The sequence below is a fragment of the Trachypithecus francoisi genome, unplaced genomic scaffold (assembly GCF_009764315.1).
Source record: "Trachypithecus francoisi isolate TF-2019V2 unplaced genomic scaffold, Tfra_2.0 Lachesis_group0, whole genome shotgun sequence".
Taxonomy (NCBI): Eukaryota; Metazoa; Chordata; class Mammalia; order Primates; family Cercopithecidae; genus Trachypithecus; species Trachypithecus francoisi.
Window position 1 is genome coordinate 40,948,260 of NW_022681453.1, and position 20,934 is coordinate 40,969,193.

A 20,934-nucleotide genomic window follows, 5' to 3' on the forward strand; every position below is an offset into this window, starting at 1 on the left:
GAGTGAACCAATTAGAATGAAGGCTGGATGGACATACTAAAGAGATAAACACCAAATAAATGCAACAAACAGCCAAAATGTCCAGAACCATTTACATCTTAGGTATATCTATGATTTACCTCTCTTTCCCCATGTGTATAACAAATAAATGATATCAACTATTTGAGCTCTTAGGAATACATCCTTTCCACATTTACAAAGCTCAGAGAGTGAGTGCTCTGTATATGCCAGGCCTAGGGCTGATGGCCTCACTTGTTTTTTCTCTATTAACATATTTATATTCCAACACATCTTGGGTAGGTCTTCTTTTTAATCCCCATTTCACAGATGAGGAAACTGTAGCTCCAAGTCAGTGTGGTGCATTCAATATCACCCCAGTTAGTAAGCAACAGAACTGGGATTGAAATCCTGTGGATCTGAAACTCTCAACTACCACTGTGTTAGTGCCAGTTACAACTCTTGGCTTTTAGTTGCCTATGGAGTCTATTTTGACATTAGCCAGAACTGAAATTTCGTTGTAGCTCCTATGAACTGCAACGGCAAACTGAAAAAGAGGAAAGAAAACAGCTTGAAACCTGTTTCAGACCCTGCATGAGGCACAGAACGAAGTCAGCGTAAATGAGAAGCCAGCTGGATTCTGCTAGTACTCAAGTGAGGGGGGCAATGGGAACCAACTTAATTGGATGATTATTTCAATTATCTAATTAAGAAAGATTACAGCTGAACAAAGACAGAAAGGGCCTCCAAGGTGATTTAAAAAAATAAAGTATCATAAAAAGTTGATTAGCTGGGTTGGCCCTTGGAGGAATTGGGAGGTTAAAGGGACTTCCCATTGGAGGCCCTGACCCTTGGGACAATTAGTCACCAATGGCCTCTGCTCTCTCTTCTCTTCCCTCCCCAGTTGAAAGCTATCTGTCTGCCACTTTAGCTACTACTTAAGACTCAAATGGTCAGTAGCCTCCTTCCTTCCTCCCTCCCTTCCTCTCTTCCTTCCTTCGTTCTTTCCTTCCTTCCTTTCCTTCTTCCTTTTTTCTTCCTCTTTTGTTTCTGTATTCACTTAGCAAACAAGCAAAGAGCAAGAAACAGTCAAGATTTACCTCCACAGTTTAGGACAGCAGTTATAATCTAGTTACTGCCTCCTCCCCACCTCCATGCCTGGCTCATACCTCTTTTAAAAATATGTAAATTATTTGCCAGTGTTTAAAAATCAAGGGTTTCACATAAAAGTCTAGATATCCGGTTTTATTAGAAAAATCAGATCTGACAACACTGGTTCAACCTTCCCAGGGGTCGGACTCCAAATCTCTAACACTACATGTGGCCTGGTGTTGTCCAATCAGAACAGATGTCAGGCAGGAACCACCAGGGTGGACATGTCCATGTATCCTGGCTGGAGTCTGGGACCTCTGCCCCTTCAGATGGGCCATGTGCTCTCCAGCTCCCAAGTCTCCATCTGTCCTTTTTCCTTCTTGACACTGAGGTGAAGGTCACCTGCCATTTATCATCACACTTACTTGACCAATTTACATTAAGGAGTGAGGAGATTGTTTCCTTAGCATGGCCTTTGACCCTCAGTTACATCATCTACCTGACTGGAGTTGGCTTGGAGCTTATGATCCTTGGTTCAAGGAGCCAAAAGCTTTTATTCCTTATACAAATTTAACAAATATTGGTTGAGGGACTTCATTGTGCAGTGTGCTCTAACAGAACTATTAAGAACCAGACTGTAAGGCTGGGTGCGGTGGCTCATGCCTGTAATCCAGCACTTTGGGGGCCGAGGTGGGCGGATCACCTGAGGTCAGTAGTTTGAGACCAGCCTGGCCAACATGGAGAAACCCTATCCCTACTAAAAATATGAAAATTAGCTGGGCATGATAGTGCATGCCTGTGATCCCAGCTACTCAGGAGGCTGAGGCAGGAGAATTGCTTGAACCCAGGAGGTGGAGGTTGCAGTGAACCAAGATGGTGCCATTGCACTCCAGCTTGGGCAACAAGAGTGAAACTCCATCTCAGAACCAGGGTGTAGAGTCAACAGTTCTGGACTCAAATCCTGACTCTATCACTTACTATGTGACATTACTCAATTTCCTGATTTCTAAATGAGGGAGAATACTTATTTTCTTTAAAATATGGTTGAAAGGATTCCATGAGAACACATGAAAAAGGGCTTTGCAAAGTACCTGGTGCATAGTAAACACTCAATAAACGTCCACCAGTTTTGGGAATTAGGACTAGCTAATCATCATGTGTATCTACAATATGATAGGCGCTGTGCTATGCACCCATGTGTGTTATTCCATTCAATTCTCATGAAATCTCTAGAGGTATCTTAGCTTGTTTTGTGCTGCTATAACAAAACACCTGCAACTAAGTAACTCATAAAAAACAGAAATTTATTTCTTATAGTTCTGGAGGCTGGGAAGTCCAAGGTCAAGGTACTGGCAGGTTTAGTGTCTACTGACGGCCTGGTCTTCACTTTCAAGAAGGCACCTTGAACACTGCATCCTCCAGAAGGGAGGAACACTGTGTCTTCACATGGCAGAAGACTGAAATAGAGAGAATCCATTCACACAAGCTTTTTACAATTCATGAAGGAAATTAATTCGCAGCATTAATCCATTCATGAAGGCAGAACCCTTATGATACAAGCACCTCCCATTAGGCCCTACCTCCCAAGACTGTTGCATTGGGAATTAAGCTTCCAACACATACATTTTGAGGGAACAAAAATATTCAAATCACAGCAAAAGGTAAATAGCATTATCCCCATTTTACAGAAGAGAACACTGTTCTTCAGACATTGGATTTTGTCTTTAAGGACCCAAGCATGATAGGAGAGATAATATATGCAGACAAAAAAATAAATAGGGTTAAAAGAGAAAAGTACTCTACCAAACAAGAAGAAAGGAGTTAACTGACATAAAAGATGAAGAGAAGAGATTACTTCTAGCTGGAAATATAGCATAATAAATGCTTCTCAAATTCTAATGTGCATATAAAATCATCTGGGGAACTTGCTAAAATACAAATTCTGATTTAGAGTTTGAAGAGAAGCCTAAGATTGGACATTTTAAACAAGCCCTGAGGTGCTACTGGTCCATGGACCACACTTTGAAAAACAAGCTAGTAGTGGCCAAGGAACTGGTAGCCAATCAGAGTGCCCCATTTCCGTAGCCACAGTGATTGGTTCAGGCACAGGTATAAGAACCAATTGGCCAATTAGAGTCTTCTCTGGGATTATATGTAAATATTAGGGGAGAGAAAACCTGTGTGTCCTTCAGGACCGTTAAGTGAGGATGAAGAAATCCTGCGTTGCTTCTAGCCAACCCATACCGTATCAAGAAAGTATCTCTGTAGTAGGAAAGAATGAAGCCACTAGGAAAGAGAAAAGCCACTACAGAGCCAACAGACAGATGAAAAGAGAGAGAAAGAATCCTGATGACATCATTTAAATGCTTGGAATCCCTGAGGCTAGCTCCATCTCTGGTCTCCCCAAGTACAGGAGCAATATATCTTTTTTTTTTTCTTTTCACTAGTTGAATTGGATTTTTAACACTTCCAACTCAGAGTCCTGAATAAATCAGGTTATTAGTTATCTTAGTGTATTTGTTATCTATCACTGTTTAACAATTACCCCAAAACTTAGTCACTTAACATGGTAAAAATAAGCATGTATTATCTCCCACAATTTCTGTGAGTCAGAGATTTGATAGCAAGTTAGCTAGGTACTTCTGGCCCATGCTCTCTCATGAGATTTCAGTCAAGGTGTCAGCTGGGGCCACAGTTATCTGAAGGCTTGACTAGGACTAGAAAATCAGCTTCCAAAGTGGCTCACTCATATGGCTGGCAAGTTGGTACTGATTGTCTGTGAGAGGCCTCAGTTCCTCCCACACTTTAGGCCTTAGGGTGGGCTTCAGGCCACCCAGAAGACCTCTTGAATATCCTCAAAACATGGCAGCTAGATTCAGAGAGCAAGGGAGAGAATAAAGGAGAGAGAACACTAGGCAAAAGTTGTATTCTTTTTATAACCCAACCTCAGAAGTCACATAATATCGTTTTCTCACGTTCTATTTATAAGAACTAAGTCACTAAGAGTAGCCTATATTGAAGTGAAGGGGAATTACACTCTGCTTTTGAAGGGAGAAATGTCAAGGAATTTGTGGACATATTTGCAAACATAGTTTTAAATTGCCACACTTATCATGTCACATGGCTGGTTAACTGCAGACCCAGGATCTGGATTCTTGTCCTGGCTTTGCCACCAACGGTCTGGGTGGACACTGCATGTCAATCCATATCTCTGAGTCTCAGTTTTCTCATCTGCCAAATGAGGCAGTTGGATGTGATCCATTCAGCCTTAAAATCCTACAGGTGTTTATACCAAAGATACTTAAGGCCATGTATGTTGGTGTCCTTGTAAGAGTCTAATTATCTTTGCCATAGAGGTCTTCTGAAAAATGACTCTTGTTCATGAGGAACAATGATGTTTTTCATCGTAAATATAACTTGTCTCATATTGTCCCAACCCCCAAATTTCATCAAGTGGGACTTGATTCAACCGACCACTTCATTAAACAAATCCTGACCACCTATGAATGCAGAGGAACATGTGTGTTTTACCCAGGGCCATTTGGGCACAATCACCCTGACACAGTGGCTTAATGAAGTCAAGCTTCAGATGGTGAAGATTTCAGGGTGAGATAAAAGATGAACAGAGCACATGACAACACAGTTGGTGAAATATTTGGGGGGAAGGCAGACTTTAATGCTATCAATAATAATAATGATCATGATAATGCCTTTGAGAGCTTATGGTTTACAAGCACTGTGCTAAGTATGCCTTTTATCTCTTCAGTCCCCATAATGACCTCATGAGAAGGTAATATTAGCACCATTTTATGGATAAGAAAATCGAGGCTAAGTTGAGTAGAATGAGTTGTACAAGTTTATGCAGTTAACAGAGAGGAGAAATGGGATTAAACCTGGGCCCACTGAATGTATAAGACTGTGTCTTCTACCACTACACTCAACTGCCTGTTTCTTGTAGGTGACCAAACAGTCTCTCAAAACCCAAATAAAAGTCTTAAAAGTAGGTCTGATTTTATTGTCATTTTCAAATTCTTTTTTTAATCACAAACCTTGGTCATCCTCTACATTTTAAAGAATGACTTAAAATCTAAGAGATGGCTGGGCACAATGGCTCACGCCTGTAATCTCAGCATTTTAGGAGGCCAAGGCAGGTGGACAACTTGAGGCCAGGAGTTTGAGACCACCTGGCCAACATGGCAAAACCCTGTCTCTACAAGAAATACAAAAATTAGCTGGGCGTGGTGGCAGGCTCCTGTAAACCCAGCTACTTGGGAGGCCGAGGCAGGAGAATCACTTGAACCCAGGAGGTGGAGGTTACAGTGAGCTGAGATCATACCACCGCATTCCAGCGTGGACAACAGAGCAAGTCTCTGTCTCAAAATAAATAAATAAATAAAATCTAAGAGTTGCTCATCATTACAAAACATTCATGAGGTTCCCCACAGTGTGATCCTATATTTGGTAAAGATAGCTAAATAGGCTCAGCCTCAAACCCATCTACTTAAAACACTCAGTCAAGGGCAGGCCAAAATGGAGCTGTGAACTAGGTAGGGGACGCCAAGGCAGTTAGTGGAAGGGGAAGGAGAATTCGTTAGAAAAGTCAAGGCCAGATGGGGAGCCAGGAGGCTTGTAGGTGGGAGAGGCAGAGCAGAGGACAATGTTGGCAAATATCGTAAGGTCCTGGACTGAGGCTTAGCTTGGGGGTCAAGAGGGTGAGCAGCTGGCACCCTGTTATACCCAAGTCAACCAGCACAGGTGACCCAGTAGAAGTCGCAGGGTTAGCAAGTGCCAGGGTCTAGGCAAGTTGAAATCAGGCTGACAGCTTGAAATCAGGATGGCAGCAAATTAAGAATAGGACGAGGGAGTCAGAAGTCACAGGCAAGTGGGCTACAGACCCATGGACAAGAAAAAGCAGGCCGGGCACAGTGGCTCACGCCTATAATCCCAGCATTTTGGGATGCCAAGGCAAGCAGGTCACTTGAGGTCAGGAGTTCCAGACCAGCCTGATCAACATGGTGAAAACCTGTCTCCACTAAAAACACACACAAAATTAGCCAGGCATGGTGGCACATGCTTGTAATCCCAGCTACTGGGGAAGCTGAGGCAGGAGGATCCCTTGAACCCGGGAGGCAGAGGTTGCAATGAGCCAAGATGGCACCACTGCACTCCAGCCTAGGAAACAGAGTGAGACTCTGTCTCAAAAAAAAAAAAGAAAAAGCAAGCGTGAGGACCACAGAGATAAGGTTTAGGCAGTAGCGGAGAAATTCATGATGAGACAAAGAAAGACTTCCGCTTCCACTAGTGGTGGATTAGGCTGTTTGGACCAACCCTCCTTCAAGAAACAACTAAACATGCTGGACAAATTGAACATCTTAAAAGCACGTAAGAGTTAATCATATAGTAGGATATTACCAGGCTGAAACGGAAAGGAAAACAGGAACCCAAAGAGATAAGCAAAGCTGGGAAGTCACTTTGGAACCAAGGCCATTGGCTGAATCCAGTAATTTGAACTTTTGTTTTGATGGCCTTGTGGGATGAAAGAGGCAGAAATCAAAAGTGCAGTCTAATTGGAGACCCTCTCCATAATAACAGAGATCCCAAAGCCCTACATTCTTAGGAAAAAGGTGAACCAAAAATAAACTAGACCTAGCCGGGCTCAGTGACTTACATCTATAATCCAACTACTCTGGAGGCTGAGGTGCGAAAATTTTTGAGGCCAGGAGTTCAAGACCAGCCTGGGACAACATAGAGAGACTCCTGTCTCTAAAAAAGGACCCAGCTATTCTGGAGGCTAAGGCAGAAGAATTGCTTGAGCTCACAATCCAAGACCAGCCTGGGCAATATAGCGAGACCCCGTCTCAAAACAAAACAAAAAGTAAACTAGGTGTATCAGATTTGTGGCCCAGATTCAGTGTTTGGTTGTCCAGGCAACCTCGAACTTTGAATCTGGTTTAAGGTGGTCCCGAGACAAATGCAGACATAGATCATCTCTGGAGGAAGGTACCTTTTCCCTATACCTCAGATTACTCCTGCGAGTTATTTTTTCAGATATAATGAGCAGCATACAATAAAAGATAACCAGGGATTAAAAGAAATAAGACACCATGAGTAAGAACAAGCAAGAAATAGCAGCCAGCAGAAATAGTCCTACTAAGACTTTAGATATTGGAGTTATCAGGCACAGATTAGAAACTAAGTGTTGGTAATATGTTTACAGAAATAAAAGACAAGGTCAGGAATATATACATGGAACAGGAAATGATCAAAAGCCACCTAGTAGATTTGACAAAAAATCAAGTAGAACTTCCAGAAACAACAAAAATCAAAGAAAGCTTTATTTTAGAGGCAAAATTAAATTCCAACATGGAAATATCTTGGAAACAAGTGCAAGGCATACTATTAAGATGATTTTTGGTTGCAAGAAAACAAGCACCCCACTGCATATGTCTTAAATGATGCAGATGATTTACTATCTTATATAACAAGAATCTAGTCTTTGGGCTGTTCCAGGATTATTTCTGTGGTGAACTCTAGGTTTCTGTGATGTTATCTAGGATCTTTTGCCTCTTTCCATGCCACAGTCCTCTGTGTGTTGGCTTTTATCTTAGATTTGTTCCCTCATGGTGGCAAGATGGCTGCAGCAGCTCCAGCCATAACATCGTTATATTACCTCATTCAAAGGCAGACATAAAGAAGGCTTTCCCCTATGTATCTCTCTTTTATCAAGGAGGAAAGCCTTTCCCGGAAGCAACTCCCCTTCATGTCCAACTAGCCAAGAGCAGGTCATGTACTCTAGCTCCAAGACAGGCTGGGAAAGTGAGTTGCTGACCTTTTCAGCCTGTAAAGTGGAGATGGAATCTAAAAGCCAGGGAGAAGGAAAGAATGGCTGCTGGGTCACCAGCCCTGATTCTGTGTAGGAGCCCTTAGAAGGGGAATTTGGGGACAGAGAGAGAGGAAGATTCCAGTATTGGAGCAGTTGGTCTTCGGGAGCATTGAGCTCCTCTTTCAGTACCACTTTTCCTCTTTTAGAACCATTGCCACATTCCTTCCCTTCTCCAATCCATTCTCCTAAGATACCTGAATACCTTTCTTCTCTGCATCTTCTCCTTCAGGAGGTAAAGAGGATCTTAAAAGTAATTGATCTGATAGTTTAAATTAGTTGTCTGTATAACTACTCCCATAAGAAGCATAAAGAGAAGAATCTAGGCTGGGCACGGTGGCTCACGCCTATAATCCCAGCACTTTAGGAGGCTGAGGTAGGTGGATTGCTTGAGCTCAGAAGCTCAAGACCAGCCTGGGCAACATGGCAAAACCCTGTCTGTATCAAAAATACAAAAAAAAAAAAAAAAAATCGCTGGCTGTGGTGGTGTGCATCTGTGTCCCAGTTACTCAGGAGGCTGAGGTGGGAGGATTGCTTGAGACTGGAAGGCAGAGATTGCAGTGAGCTGGGATCATGCCAGTGCACTCCAGCCTGGGCAACAGAGTGAGACCCTATCTCAAAAAAAAAGAAAAAAGAAAATGAGGAGAATCCAAAGGGATCAATACCATGGTGGTATTTCAGACACTGTTGGCTCATGAGAGATGGAGCCAAAGTAAAAAGAATTTGGGAGCAGTAGTAAGTGTGGGGAGGCAGCATTTGGACACAGGTATCATACATGCAAGACAGCCCATGAGTCACCCGAGTGGCGATGGAACACTGACGCACCTTGGTGGCCATGGAGCAGGAGCAAGAGCGCTGGTCTTGGAGTCTGAAGGTTGAGATGCCTGTCATGACTTAGAAGCTGCATGGCTTTGGAGAGTGGGCTGCTTCTCCTGGCCCCATTTTATTCATCTGGAAGACAATAAAACTTGACTCAGTAACTTTTAAGGCCCCTTCTTATTCTAAAATAATAACAGAACCAAAATCAAAATCAAAAGTAGCAAGAGTGACAGAAGAGAATTCAAAAGAAATGGAAACAATGCTGGTGGGACTCTGTCCTCCTCTCCCACATCTGCTTCTGTCTTTGTGTATTGGCTTTACTTTCGCCCGACATCAGGACAAAGGAGAAGGAGGAAGGGGGCAGGGGATGGAAAGGGGGCTGGCAGTCACCGCTACCCAGAGCTACAGGCTGTCGTCATCGTCATTGGTTTAGCAAAGGAACAAAAGAAGGTCTCTCTTCCAGCATTTGTGCCTAACATCTTAAGGAAGCACCTTGCCCATTCACATGCCCATGCTTTATTAGCCAGGCCGGGACCCCACTGAGGGCATGGTAGGGGCAGGGTGGGTAATGGATATTACTGTGATGGGTGCTCCCACCAGAACCACAGGAAATCGAAGATGCTATTACCAGAAGATAGACATTTTCTGGGCAGACAAAAAGAAAAAAAATCTGCATAGTATGATTTGCCCGATTTATAACAATAAATAAATTGAGGCCCAGAGAAGTTAAGCACCTTACCCATGACACACAGCAAGTAACTGTTGCAGTGGTTCAATCCCAAGTTTTCTACGTCTGAGGCCTAGGCTCCTTCCACTGTACCTTGGTTCATCTTTGAAATTACGAAACCATTTTTTTGCTTTACTTTAAATGACAATTCTCTATCTTTATTTTCTTCTGAACTAGATCAAGAGATAACTTTTATTCATTTGTAGGTCACTTTCTATTACTGGAAAGCTCTTCTAATTAACCAGTAATGTGCTCAACAAGGCATGGGAGGGGCAGAGATGTGGGGCAGGGCAGCCACTGAGCAGATATTGCCAATGGCATCACTTCATACCATACTTTAGAGGAGACAGAAAGGATGGAGAGGGAAAGGGCGGCTTCCCAAAAGAGGCCTAACAACCTTTGGTTTTGTAAAGTGCCTCAATGGTCTGGAAATCAGGGAGTGTGATGATGAATGGGGTTTTTAATGAAGACACTTCCCAAACCTGGAAGATGATTAAAAGGTTGGGAGGTGCTTCAGGGTAATGACTAAGAAGTCTCTACTAATTGTGCTGAAGGTACAGAACTTGTCACCATGGCAGAAGGGGTCAGAGGCAGAGAGTATGTCCTGTGTGCCCATTACAACAGCTGCTCACAAAACAAGCATCCACATGCCCGCATTATTGCTAAATGTCTGTTCAGCCCACACTGACTCTGATCTGGAAAACTGCCCCCTGCTTGCATTTAATGTTCCCACCTCGGTCATGACCTCTTGCCCTTGTCAACAAAGTCAGCCTTGGAGCTGAACCTTTCTCTTGGCAAGTGAGAAAATTTGAGCAAGGAGGAGAGAGTGCAGGTGGAACACGGGTGGTCCCTGTTCTGGAAGTGAAGAGAGAACAGCCCTGGTTTAGCCCACAACATCCTTTAGCTGGTCCACACTTCTTTGAAAAAAGGATTTGAAGGTTTTGTTAACCAGGTAGCTCCTGCAGCTCTTCATGGACATGGGAAGTTCTATCCCATTTAACCAGGCGTGGGAGAATCAGACCTCAGAGAGCTCTGTGTGCTCCTAGCTCAGAACAGTTGGGTTAGGATGAAGCTCGAAGAGAAACATCTCCTGGCCTCCTACAATGTGTCACATGTTACTCCCTCAGTGCCCCCAAACTTTCTTCTCCAGTCAACCTGAGAGGACCCTAAAGGGGAGGAGAGCACAGTCGGTTTGGCTCCTCAAGGCTTCTTAACTTGAGCTGTCCAGCGTCACCCTGCACCCCAAAAGGCTCCTTTCCTTGTGTCTTTTTTTTGAGACAGAGTTTCACTCTTATTGCCCAGGATTGAGTGCAATGGCGTGATTTCTGCTCGCTGCAACCTCCACTCCCGGGTTCAAGCAGTTCTCCTGCCTCAGCCTCCCAAGTAGTTGGGATTACAGGCATGCGCCACCATGCCTGGCTAATTTTGTATTTTTAGTAGAGACAGGTTTTCTCCATGTTGGTCAGGCTGGTCTCAGACTCCCGACCTCAGGTGATCCACCCGCCTCAGCCTCCCAAAGTGCTGGGATTACAGGCGTGAGCCACTGCGCCTGGCCTTTCCTGGTGTCATTTTAAGTCAAATCCCAAATTCCAGGGCTGGAACAGAAAACTAGCACAACTTCCACAGCCTGAAAGGACAAAGCCCATCCCCCCTGGACTGACACGAGTCTTTCACTTTCCTCTTCATTTCCCTCAGTCCCTTTTGATCCCTCACAGGGTTCTCTCCACATTCCTGCCCCTTGGGCATCCAGCCTCTGTTTGCATCCTGCCCTTAATGAGGAGCCCACTACCTCCAGTAGCCCAATCTATTTTCAGACAACTCCAATTGTACTTTTTCAAAGGGTTTTCTCTGGCAAACTAATTTCCAAAGATGCCCTAGGGGTGAAGAAAGAAAAAGATTGGTGGGTAAATACATTTGGAAAAAGCTGCTTGTGATAATATCTTCCTAGAGATTTATTCCACAACAGTATATTCTGAGTTATGAGAAATACAGCAATTGAGAAACCTGTTTAACTTTGCTCAGCTGAGAATTCCCAAATTTATTTGATTACAGAGTACTTTCTTCAAGAATCATCTATCAACAGGCTGGGCGCAGTGGCTCATACCTGTAATCCCAGCACTTTTGGAGGCTGAGGCAGATGAATTGCTTGAGCTTGGGAGTTCAAGATCAGCCTGGGCAATATGGTGAAATCCCGTCTACACACACACACACACACACACACACACACACACGTACAAAAAATTAGCCAGGCATGGTGATGCACACCTGTAGTCCCAGCTACTCAGGAGGCTGAGGTGGGAGGATCCCATCTCAGGAGATTACAGTGAGCTATAATCACAGGCCACTGCACTCCATCCTGGGTGACAGAACAAGACCTTGTCAAAAAAATAAAAATTATCTACCAACCCCCTGTACATCTTACAAGTGCTGTGTCCGAAAGTTTTTCTGGGGTGGCAATCACTCTTTCTGAGAGTCCCACCTACTGACTTCCTTTCTAAGTTCTGAGGTACAAAGAACAGGGCTGGTCCCTTCACAGACTGGAATATTAAGATTTAACCCATATTGAGCACTTAGAAGGAGCCAGGCACTGTGCCGAGAGCTTTTTACAAGTGACCTCACACCCATTGTCTAACAGATGGAGAAACTGAGGCTTAGAGGGATTAGGTGACATCCCATAGCTAGATAGTGGCAGAGCTGGAAAACAAACCCAGCATCTAATAAAAAGTACATAAAAACAGAAGAAGGCTTAGCACATAGCAAATATTCGATAAATGTTATCTGTGCTGTTGCTGTTATTGCTGTTACTATTATTATTATTTTCTTTTATCATCCATCTGACTCAGAATACTGTTATTATTATCTGACTTAAGAGTTAAGTGCTCTTAACCTCGTGAAAAAGTTTTCCCATGTTTAGACGATGTCTCTTTCCTATCCATTTCTCCACACTGTGCAAACCAGGAAGAAGGATTGAACACCCAGGACATCTAATCTTTTCCAGCTGAAAGCAATCTTCCATTTGCTGGTTCCTCGGAAAAAGGACTGTCTAAATCCTCAGAAATACAGTGAAAATGAATCCTTCAAAAAGATCACCAAGGGAGAGCAGAGAAGAACAGGGGGCTGGGGAAAATCCATCAGGAGGAGGAGATTCTTCCAGACCAAGGTTGGCAAACCACAGTCCCCAGCCCCAATCCGAACCAGCCCACTGTGTTTGGTAAATAAGGTTTTATTGGAACACAGCCACACTCATTCCTATATGTATTTATTACCTATGCTGCTTTTTGCACTATAACAACAGTTAAGTAGTTGCAAAAAAGAGCTAAAATATTTACTATGTGGTCCTTTACAGAATCGGTTTGCCAACCCTTGCTCTAGGTTGTGGAGAGGAGAGATGTGGGCTGGAGAGGGTTTGTGATCAGCTGGGTGTATGTCTGTCTTTTATTGTTTTCTGGATGCTCTAGGAAAATCCAGCTAAGAGTTGCTGGGGGCCAGAATGAACACCTTACAAGAACTTAAGTAAGGAAGCTACGGCTCTCCACCAAAGTTAAGCTTTATGTCTATTTGTGATGGCTCAGAACTGAGACACGCGAAGTGCTCTGAAGGTCACTGCACAAGCTCACTCCAAGGTGAGATGTATGTGGCTCTCAGTGGATCAAGGTGATGGCCTATCTCAAGAGAGACTGACTAGTCAACAAAGTGGGGTTTGGTCAGCCTTGTACACTGAGACAGGGCAGAGGTTATTGTTGGCACGACACCATTTGGGCACTGGTCCAGGTGAGGGGAGGCCTCCAGTGGATGGAATATCTCGAGTAGAAAGACCATTTCTACAAGGCCTTCCATGTTGAACGGGCTCTTAGCCTATTGTCCTTACACAGTCAATTCACCTACACAATGCCCTTGTTGCAACTCCACGATCTCGAAGCAACCTTCTGGTTATGACTTGGCTCCTTCCCATGTAGGCCTGCCAATACCCCATATGCCTGGATGGGTTTTAGGGGGACTGAGAACTCCTGAAATTGTGTGTGCAATGTTGGGTATATGTGAGAATGCACATTATTAAGGACAAGGACCCTCATGTTTGTTAGAGTCTCAAAGAGAATGAAAGTTCAGAAAAGAGACCCAGCATTTATCTGTGTGAATGTTTTAATTAGGGCTTCCTTCTACCCTCCAACTGAGGGCAGGAACTCTGTCTCAGACACCATTGTTCCTCCAGCACTCAGCCCTGTGCCAAGCTCCTAAGACATGCTTACTAAGTATTTGTTGCAGCAAGAATGGAAGGAAGAAAATAAAGAGGAGAGAGAGGCTAGGGAGAATGGACGATGGGAGGGAGGAAGGTTGGGGGTGGTCATACAAACGTGAGTGTTTGGGTCTCTGGGAGAGAATTTTCATTGTAAATTAGGAAACTGACCTTCTGATTTATGTAACAGTCTCCTAAGCATGGTTAATGGATTTTCCCTGGGGCATAGACCTGTTCCTGGTGTGCTGTCAATCAGGATTCTTAAGCCTGAAAAGTTTATGGCCAGAGCCTAGACCTGGGTGAATGCACAAGCAGGGCTCCTTGGGAGACAGACAGCTGGCTTTTCCCCAGGTGGAGAAGGAGGGCTTTAGTTTTCCTGTAATTGTATTTCTACTGCAATAATAGTGTCTACTGTCTTGCAGTGCTGGGCATATTTAAAGCCAGTGTGCCAGTGCCTAGGACAGTGCTGGCACCCAGTGGATGCTCAGCAAACATTTACTGTGCAAAGGGATGTTGTACTATTTTGGGTAACTGATAAAATATAGATTGCACAGTTGTTTTTACTATTACATCTAAAAACATGATTGAATAACCCACAAGCTATAGTCTGCAACTATAGACATTCTAAAGTAATAAGGCTAACAGGAATTCAAGAAAACCAAATCATTCCTAGTTTTGAAACACAGTGTCCCTAAACAGACACGAGAGCCTAATGCCCAAACCAGCCTTCTCGCCTATGGGGTTTTCCAGGCCTCGCTTGACACATTCTAGGTGGTAGCAGTTTACAACTTGGTAGGCAGCAGCATGGAACCTTAAAAAAGAACAATTTCAATTTAAGATTTGGTTGAGGATTTCTAGATACTTAGTGAAAATTCATAAAGCTGCAAAGTACTGCTCCATGACAACTGAAAGATGGTCACATCTCCCATTGGTGACTTAGGTAGATCTATATCTTATTCTCTCATTCCCTTCTCAGGGCACACACACATACACACACACACACAGGCACACACACACTCTCACACACACACAGGCACACACATACACACACACACACTAACACACACACACAGGTACACACACACAGCTTGCTTCTGAAGAAAAGGAATACATGTGTGGTGCTATATTACTTATCTATTTCTGTGTAACAGTTTACCCCAAAACTTAGCCATGCAAAGCAACAAATGTTGATTATCTCAGACAGGCTCTGGGGGTCACGAATGCAGGAGCAGTTTACCTGGGTGGTAACATCTAAGCTCTCATGAGGGTGCAGTCAAACTGTCCGCCAAGACTGCAGTCTTAGTTCAACTGGGGTTGGAGGAGCTTCTTCCAAAACCACTCATGTGTTTGTTGGCTGGCCTCAGTTTCCTGCTGGCTCTTAGCCTGAAGCTTTAGTTCTTTCCCACATAAGCTACTATATAAGGTACTTACACATGGTTGCTTGCTTCCCTCAGAGAGGAGAAACAGACTGACCAACAGACAGACACACAGATAGACAGGGTCAGAGAGAGGAAAGAGAGAGAGAAGTTGCAGCTTTTTATGACTTAATTTTGGAGGGGCAGATCATCACTTCTCTATAGGCCATTAGCCACACAGACCAACTGTGATACAGCACAGTGGGGAAATACACAAAGGTGTGTCTATCAGGAGAAGGGGATCACTAGGGGCCATCTTGGAGGCTGGCTACCACAGGAAGTTTTAAAATATATCTATAAATCCCTTGATATTCCTCCCTGCAAAAAGTAGAAAACAAATTTCCTTCCCTTTGAATAAGAGCTAGACTCAGTGACTTTCCTGTGACAAATAAAATGAAGTGGAAGTGATTTTGCACAGATAAGGTCATAAGAAGCATTGTGACATCCATTTTTCTCTCCTGAATCACTCTTTCTGGGGGAAGACAGTTTCCGTGTTGTTAGGACACTCAGGCAGCCCTATGGAGAAGTCCATATGAGAGGAACTGAGGCCTCCTGCCTTATCAACTGGCTGGTCATAAATAAAACATCTTAAAGGGGATTCTCCAACTGGCCAGGCATGGCGGCTCATGCCTGGTAATCCCAGCGCTTTGGGAGGCAGAGGTGGATAGATCATTTGAGGTCAGGAGCTCGAGACCAGCTTGGCCAACATGGTGAGATCCTGTTCCTACTAAAATTACAAAAATGAGCTAGGTGTGGTGGCACGTGCTTGTAATCTCAGCTACTTGGGAGGATGAGGCAGGGGAATCGCTTGAACCTGGCAGGCAGAGGTTGTGGTGAACTGAGATCTCGCCACTGCACTCCAGCCTGGGTGACAAAGTGAGACTCCATCTCAAAAAAATTAAAAATAAATAAAAAAATAAGCAGGGGGGGGAATCCTTCAGCACCAGGCAAGTGTTTAGATGATTGCAGCCCTGAATGCAACCTCATGAGATACCCTGAGCCAGGGCCACCCAGCTAAGCTCATCCCAAATTCTTGATTTACAGAAAATGAAATGATAAATAATCATTTTTTTTAAGTTATTAAGTTCTGGGGTAATTTGTTATGCAATGATAGATAATACAAAACACTAATTGATTTTTAGTGTTCTTAGTTGCAAATAACGGAATCTGCCCTAGTTAATTTAAGTAGACAAGGAATGTGTTAAAGGATCTAGGTAGTTCACTGAGTTCCTGGGAAAACTGAAGGATGAGGCTTGGAGCTACAAAGCCATGACTCTTCCAGTGGAGACCCTTCTGCTACCATTGCTGGGCACAGACCCCATACATTCTAGTGACAGAGTGCTGCCATTTTGCTTCGGTAAAAGCAAATGTCTCCGCCACCACCACTTGTGAAGAATGAACTCCGCATGGCACTTACTTCTAAACCAAAGCCTGTATAAGGATTTGGTCACATATCTGTTCCCTGGTGCAATGGTTCATTTTATGTGTCCACTTGGTTGGGTCATTGTGCCCAGGTATTTGGTCAACCATTATTCTGGATGTTTTTGTGAGGATGTTTTTAAAGGAGATCAACATTTAAATCAGTGTACTTTGAGTAAAGCAGGCTGCCCTCCCTCATGTGGGTAGGTCTCATCCAACCAATTTGAGGCTTTAATTGAACAAAACCTGATCTCCTCCAAGCAAGAGGGAATTCTGCCAGAAGACTGCCTTTGGACTTGAACCATAACATTGTCTCCTTCCTGATCTCCGTAATTGCATGGGCCAATTTCTTAAAACAAATCTCTCCCTCTCTCTATCTACACATACTATTGGTTCTGTTTCTCTGGAGAACTCTGATTACTACACCTAGTTACAAGGGAAGCTCATTAAGTGAGTTTCTGGCTTAAGCATGTTCAGACCCAACTGAAGAGAAATTCTACAGATATTGGAAAGGTGTTCTAATTGCTAGGTGGCCACAAAGCCTAGCTAATATCCACTATACTCGTTATGCTAATAGTCAAACCAGCAGGGTACAGTGGCTCAGGCCTGTGATCCCAGCACTTTGGGAGGCTGAGATGAGCAGATGGCTTGAGCTCAGGAGTTCAAGACCAGCCTAGGCAATATAGTAAAACCCCATCTTTACAAAAAATTACCTGGGCGCGGTGGCAGATGCCTGTAGACCCAGCTGCTCAGGGGGCTGAGGCAGGAGGATTACCTGAGCCTGCTAGGTCAAGGTTGCAGTGAGATGTGATTGTGCCACTACACTCCAGCCTGTGCGAGTAAGATGCTATCTCAAATAAAGAAATAAATAGTCAAACATCATAGCAATCTTTTATATCAAATTAAACTTATCCCTCAATACCACTTCTTTCCCCAATCCACAGAGAAAAGTAGATAATCATTTGATGTATATCCCTCAAGCTATTTTTTTCCAAGTTGTAGACTTTAAATATGTGTTTGGGGCGTGTGCCTGGTGAGATCCCAGGGAGTTCGCCTGAGTTCTCTTGCTCTTCAGACACTATGGTCTTTCTTCTGTATACACCTTCTTCCTTTAATTACATACATTTGTAAATAATGAATAACATTTCCCTCAAGAGATTTTCTGATTTTATCTCTTGATCCAAATTAAAGTGTGACCAAAATTTCTTCTCTAGAGAATGATATCGTGTGCCTGTAAGTAAATTTATAAGCATTGCAGTCCCATGGGAAAAGGATGGTAATTCTTTCCTGGCTAAAATTTCGTGAAGTCTCATTAATTCAGATTCCTTAAAATCGGAATTTGTGATTATTCAACCTTCCCTGGGTTGGAGTTTGCTTTTCATTTTCTCTGGGCAAAGCAATTAAATTTTTAAAAAGACAAATTACAAGAGGAATATTTCAGTAGTACAGTTTTAAAAGGTTTTAGTATCCAACTTACTGGGGCCCAAGTGGAACCTGCTACACAGAAGTAATAGAAGTAATTTCTTTTTTTTCTGTAAGCTAAAAGGAGCAAAGAGGAAGACTGATTCTATCATATGATCTTTAAATTTTCAAACAAGATCCCCATACAATTTGGTCTCTTGCTTTAAACAACAGCAAAGCTGGAATGTATGTGAGACTTTTGATTTTAAAAGACAGCATTCATCTAGGATTCAGGAACAATCTGTGATCAAATAGAATTATCCAAGAGAAAGGAAGTCCCAAAATGATCGCCAAAGGGGTCCTCTAAAACAGCAAATCTGACCCGGCGTGGTGGCTCACGCCTGTAATCCCAGCACTTTGGGAGGCTGAGGCAGGTGGATCATGAGGTCAAGAGGTTAAGACCAGCCTGGCCAACATAGCGAAACCCTGTCTCTACTAAAAACACAAAAATTAGCCAGGTATGGTGGCATGTGCCTATAGTCCCAGCTACTTGGGAGGCTGAGGCAGGAGAATCGCTTGAACTGGGGAGCCAGAGGTTGCAGTGAGCCGAGATGGTGCCACTGCACTCTAGCCTAAGCAACAGAGCGAGACTCCGTCTCAAATAAAAATAAAATAAAATAAAATAAAATCTTTTTAATAAAGCAAGCAAGCAAAATTCAGGCACAATAAGAGTATAATTATGAGTTCCTTGAATGTTTTAAAATAAAATTAAAAACCTGTAATGATGCTAGTTAAGTTTCTGATGTTGGGGTGGACACAATTCCCTTGGCATGAAGCAGAATGACACTTAAAAATCATGCTTTTTCAGTAGAAAGAGCCTCTGACCTGTAATCTTGGCCTGCTGTTTCTTGGAGAATAGTTTCTGCTTAAAGAAATTGATCTCCTCCGCCCTTGGGACACTGGGCAGCATCTGGGGCTGACAGAGAGCCCAGGAAAAAAAAAATTCTGGCTTCCCATGGTGCTGTTTCTGTACCCCAGTGAGCCATACAGACGTTATTATCTTCCAGCTGTCCTCACATGAAAAACTTGGGAAGCTCTGCAGGAAAAAGAACAAGAGAGCCTCTTCTTTGTATCATTTTCTTGGCAGCTGTGAGTAACTTTGAGTAACCATCCTCTGACACCTTATTGAATATGGTGTAGGGACACTGTTGGAGACACAATCCACTATTATCCCACAGGCCTCTGGGTCCACATCCTTCCAGATTCATCATTTTAAAAAAAATTACACACGTGATTCATGTTTGTTTCTAAATGTGAGCATTACAGAAGGTGATGATTAAAAAGTGGCATCCTTTTGCTAACTGTGTTAAGAGTTGGATGTATATCTTTCCAATCCTTTTCTCCAGGCATGAGTAAACATTAACTTTTATTTGTTCTCTGTCAATCAGCCTATCCAGCTACCTAGCTGTCATCGGTCTATTCAGTCATCTGCTTAACCAACTGAAATGTACATGTACCTGCCAGAAATGAAGGAGGCATATAGGCCAGGCAGCCATTTGATTGAACACTCAACTGTACAATAGAGGATTCTTCCTGTTGCAAGTAACATAAAACATGACTCAAACCATCTTAAGCAAAAAATGAAAAAAAAAATGTACACGCTTTCCTTACACAAAGTGTAGGGACAGGTCCAATTTCAAGTACAGCATGATGCGAGGGTCCAATGACATCATCTAAATCCTGTGTGTCTCTGTCTCCCCCTCCTCCCTCTTTTCCCGCATTGGCTTCATTCTCCAGCTCCAATGCCAATGGTTGCTGGCCCCATGTCCCTTCAAGTTCAAGTCCAGGGGAAACATGAAAAGCCCCAGCACAAGTCTCACTGCGTCTCATTGTTTCAGGCCACCCTTTCTGAAGGAGTCCATCCCCTGTCCCTTGTTACTCCTATTTCCCATTGCTCTGTTTTCTTTTCTTCAAAACACTTATTGCCTATTGAAATTATGCTAAGTATTTGTTACTTGTTTATTGTCTGTCTGTTTCTCACTGGAAAATAAGCTTCCCCAGAGCAGCATCCTCATCTGGCTTGATCCTTGCTGTATATCTCAGCTCTTCTCTATAAATATTTGTTGAATGAATGAAAGAGTGAGTGAGTCACTGAAGCCAGGGAAATTGCATGCACTGACTGGCCAGGCTTGAGTCACATGACCCCTCTGCAAAATACCTGGAATGAGAGTTGGGGAGAAGATGGTACTCCAGAGAAAAATCAGGGTCCTGTTAGCTGAAGAAAGGTGACTGGAATGGATGTTCATGGGTAAAAACCACAAAGATCTACCACATCAGTTAAGGTTAGACATGGGTTTCCCACATGTGGGATCAAATACTATAGTGCTATGTTTGAATGCTGGCTTTGCCACTTTGCTTCTCCAAGGTTTGGCTTCCCTCACGAATAAAATAAGAAACAGACCTAACTCTTCATGTGACAATTAGAAATAATATACACTAAGCAACAAATAAACAGTGGAGACTCAATAAATAGTAGCTTTTACTATTTCTGTAGCCCTGGTTATCTATTCCACATTCCTAGTGATCATATCTTTTCGGTGTTTTAAACAAATCCAATGCAAAGCACACCTTGAAATCCCCAAATATAAAGGAATTAAATGTTGTTTAAATGGTCACTCTACTTTTTGAAAGCAAAGTCATCAGAAAATTTGGCCCTAGTGTAGCGTCTCTCTGATACTGGAGGCTGCCAGTAAACGATAATTTGAGGAGATTCCCAGCCAGGGTGATTTTTAAAATATTTAACAATTGGCCCAACTGGGCATTAACCTGGGCGGTGATCTGATGATCACTGGATCAATCAGAACAGATATTGGTCTTACATAGCATGTCTAGCTGTCATCGGATGCTTTCACTGGAGGTCAGTCTAGCCAGGAATCACTTTTGGTCAACC

General features: G+C 43.2%; 1 protein-coding gene across 2 annotated transcripts in view; it reads right to left on the bottom strand.

The window, feature by feature from the left end:
• Positions 1-20,934, bottom strand: part of SHQ1 (SHQ1, H/ACA ribonucleoprotein assembly factor) — a 377,353-nt gene that overhangs the window by 23,898 nt on the left and 332,521 nt on the right. Inside the window, exons 15-16 of one of the 2 annotated variants that reach the window (XR_004436967.1) lie at positions 8,795-8,920; positions 2,456-2,546 (exon numbers count right to left, since the gene is read on the bottom strand). The gene's annotated coding sequence lies outside the window, so the exon portion shown is untranslated. Of the gene's footprint in view, positions 1-2,455; positions 2,547-8,794; positions 8,921-20,934 lie in introns of those variants that run through there. The other variant, XR_004436966.1, reaches the window with a different exon arrangement.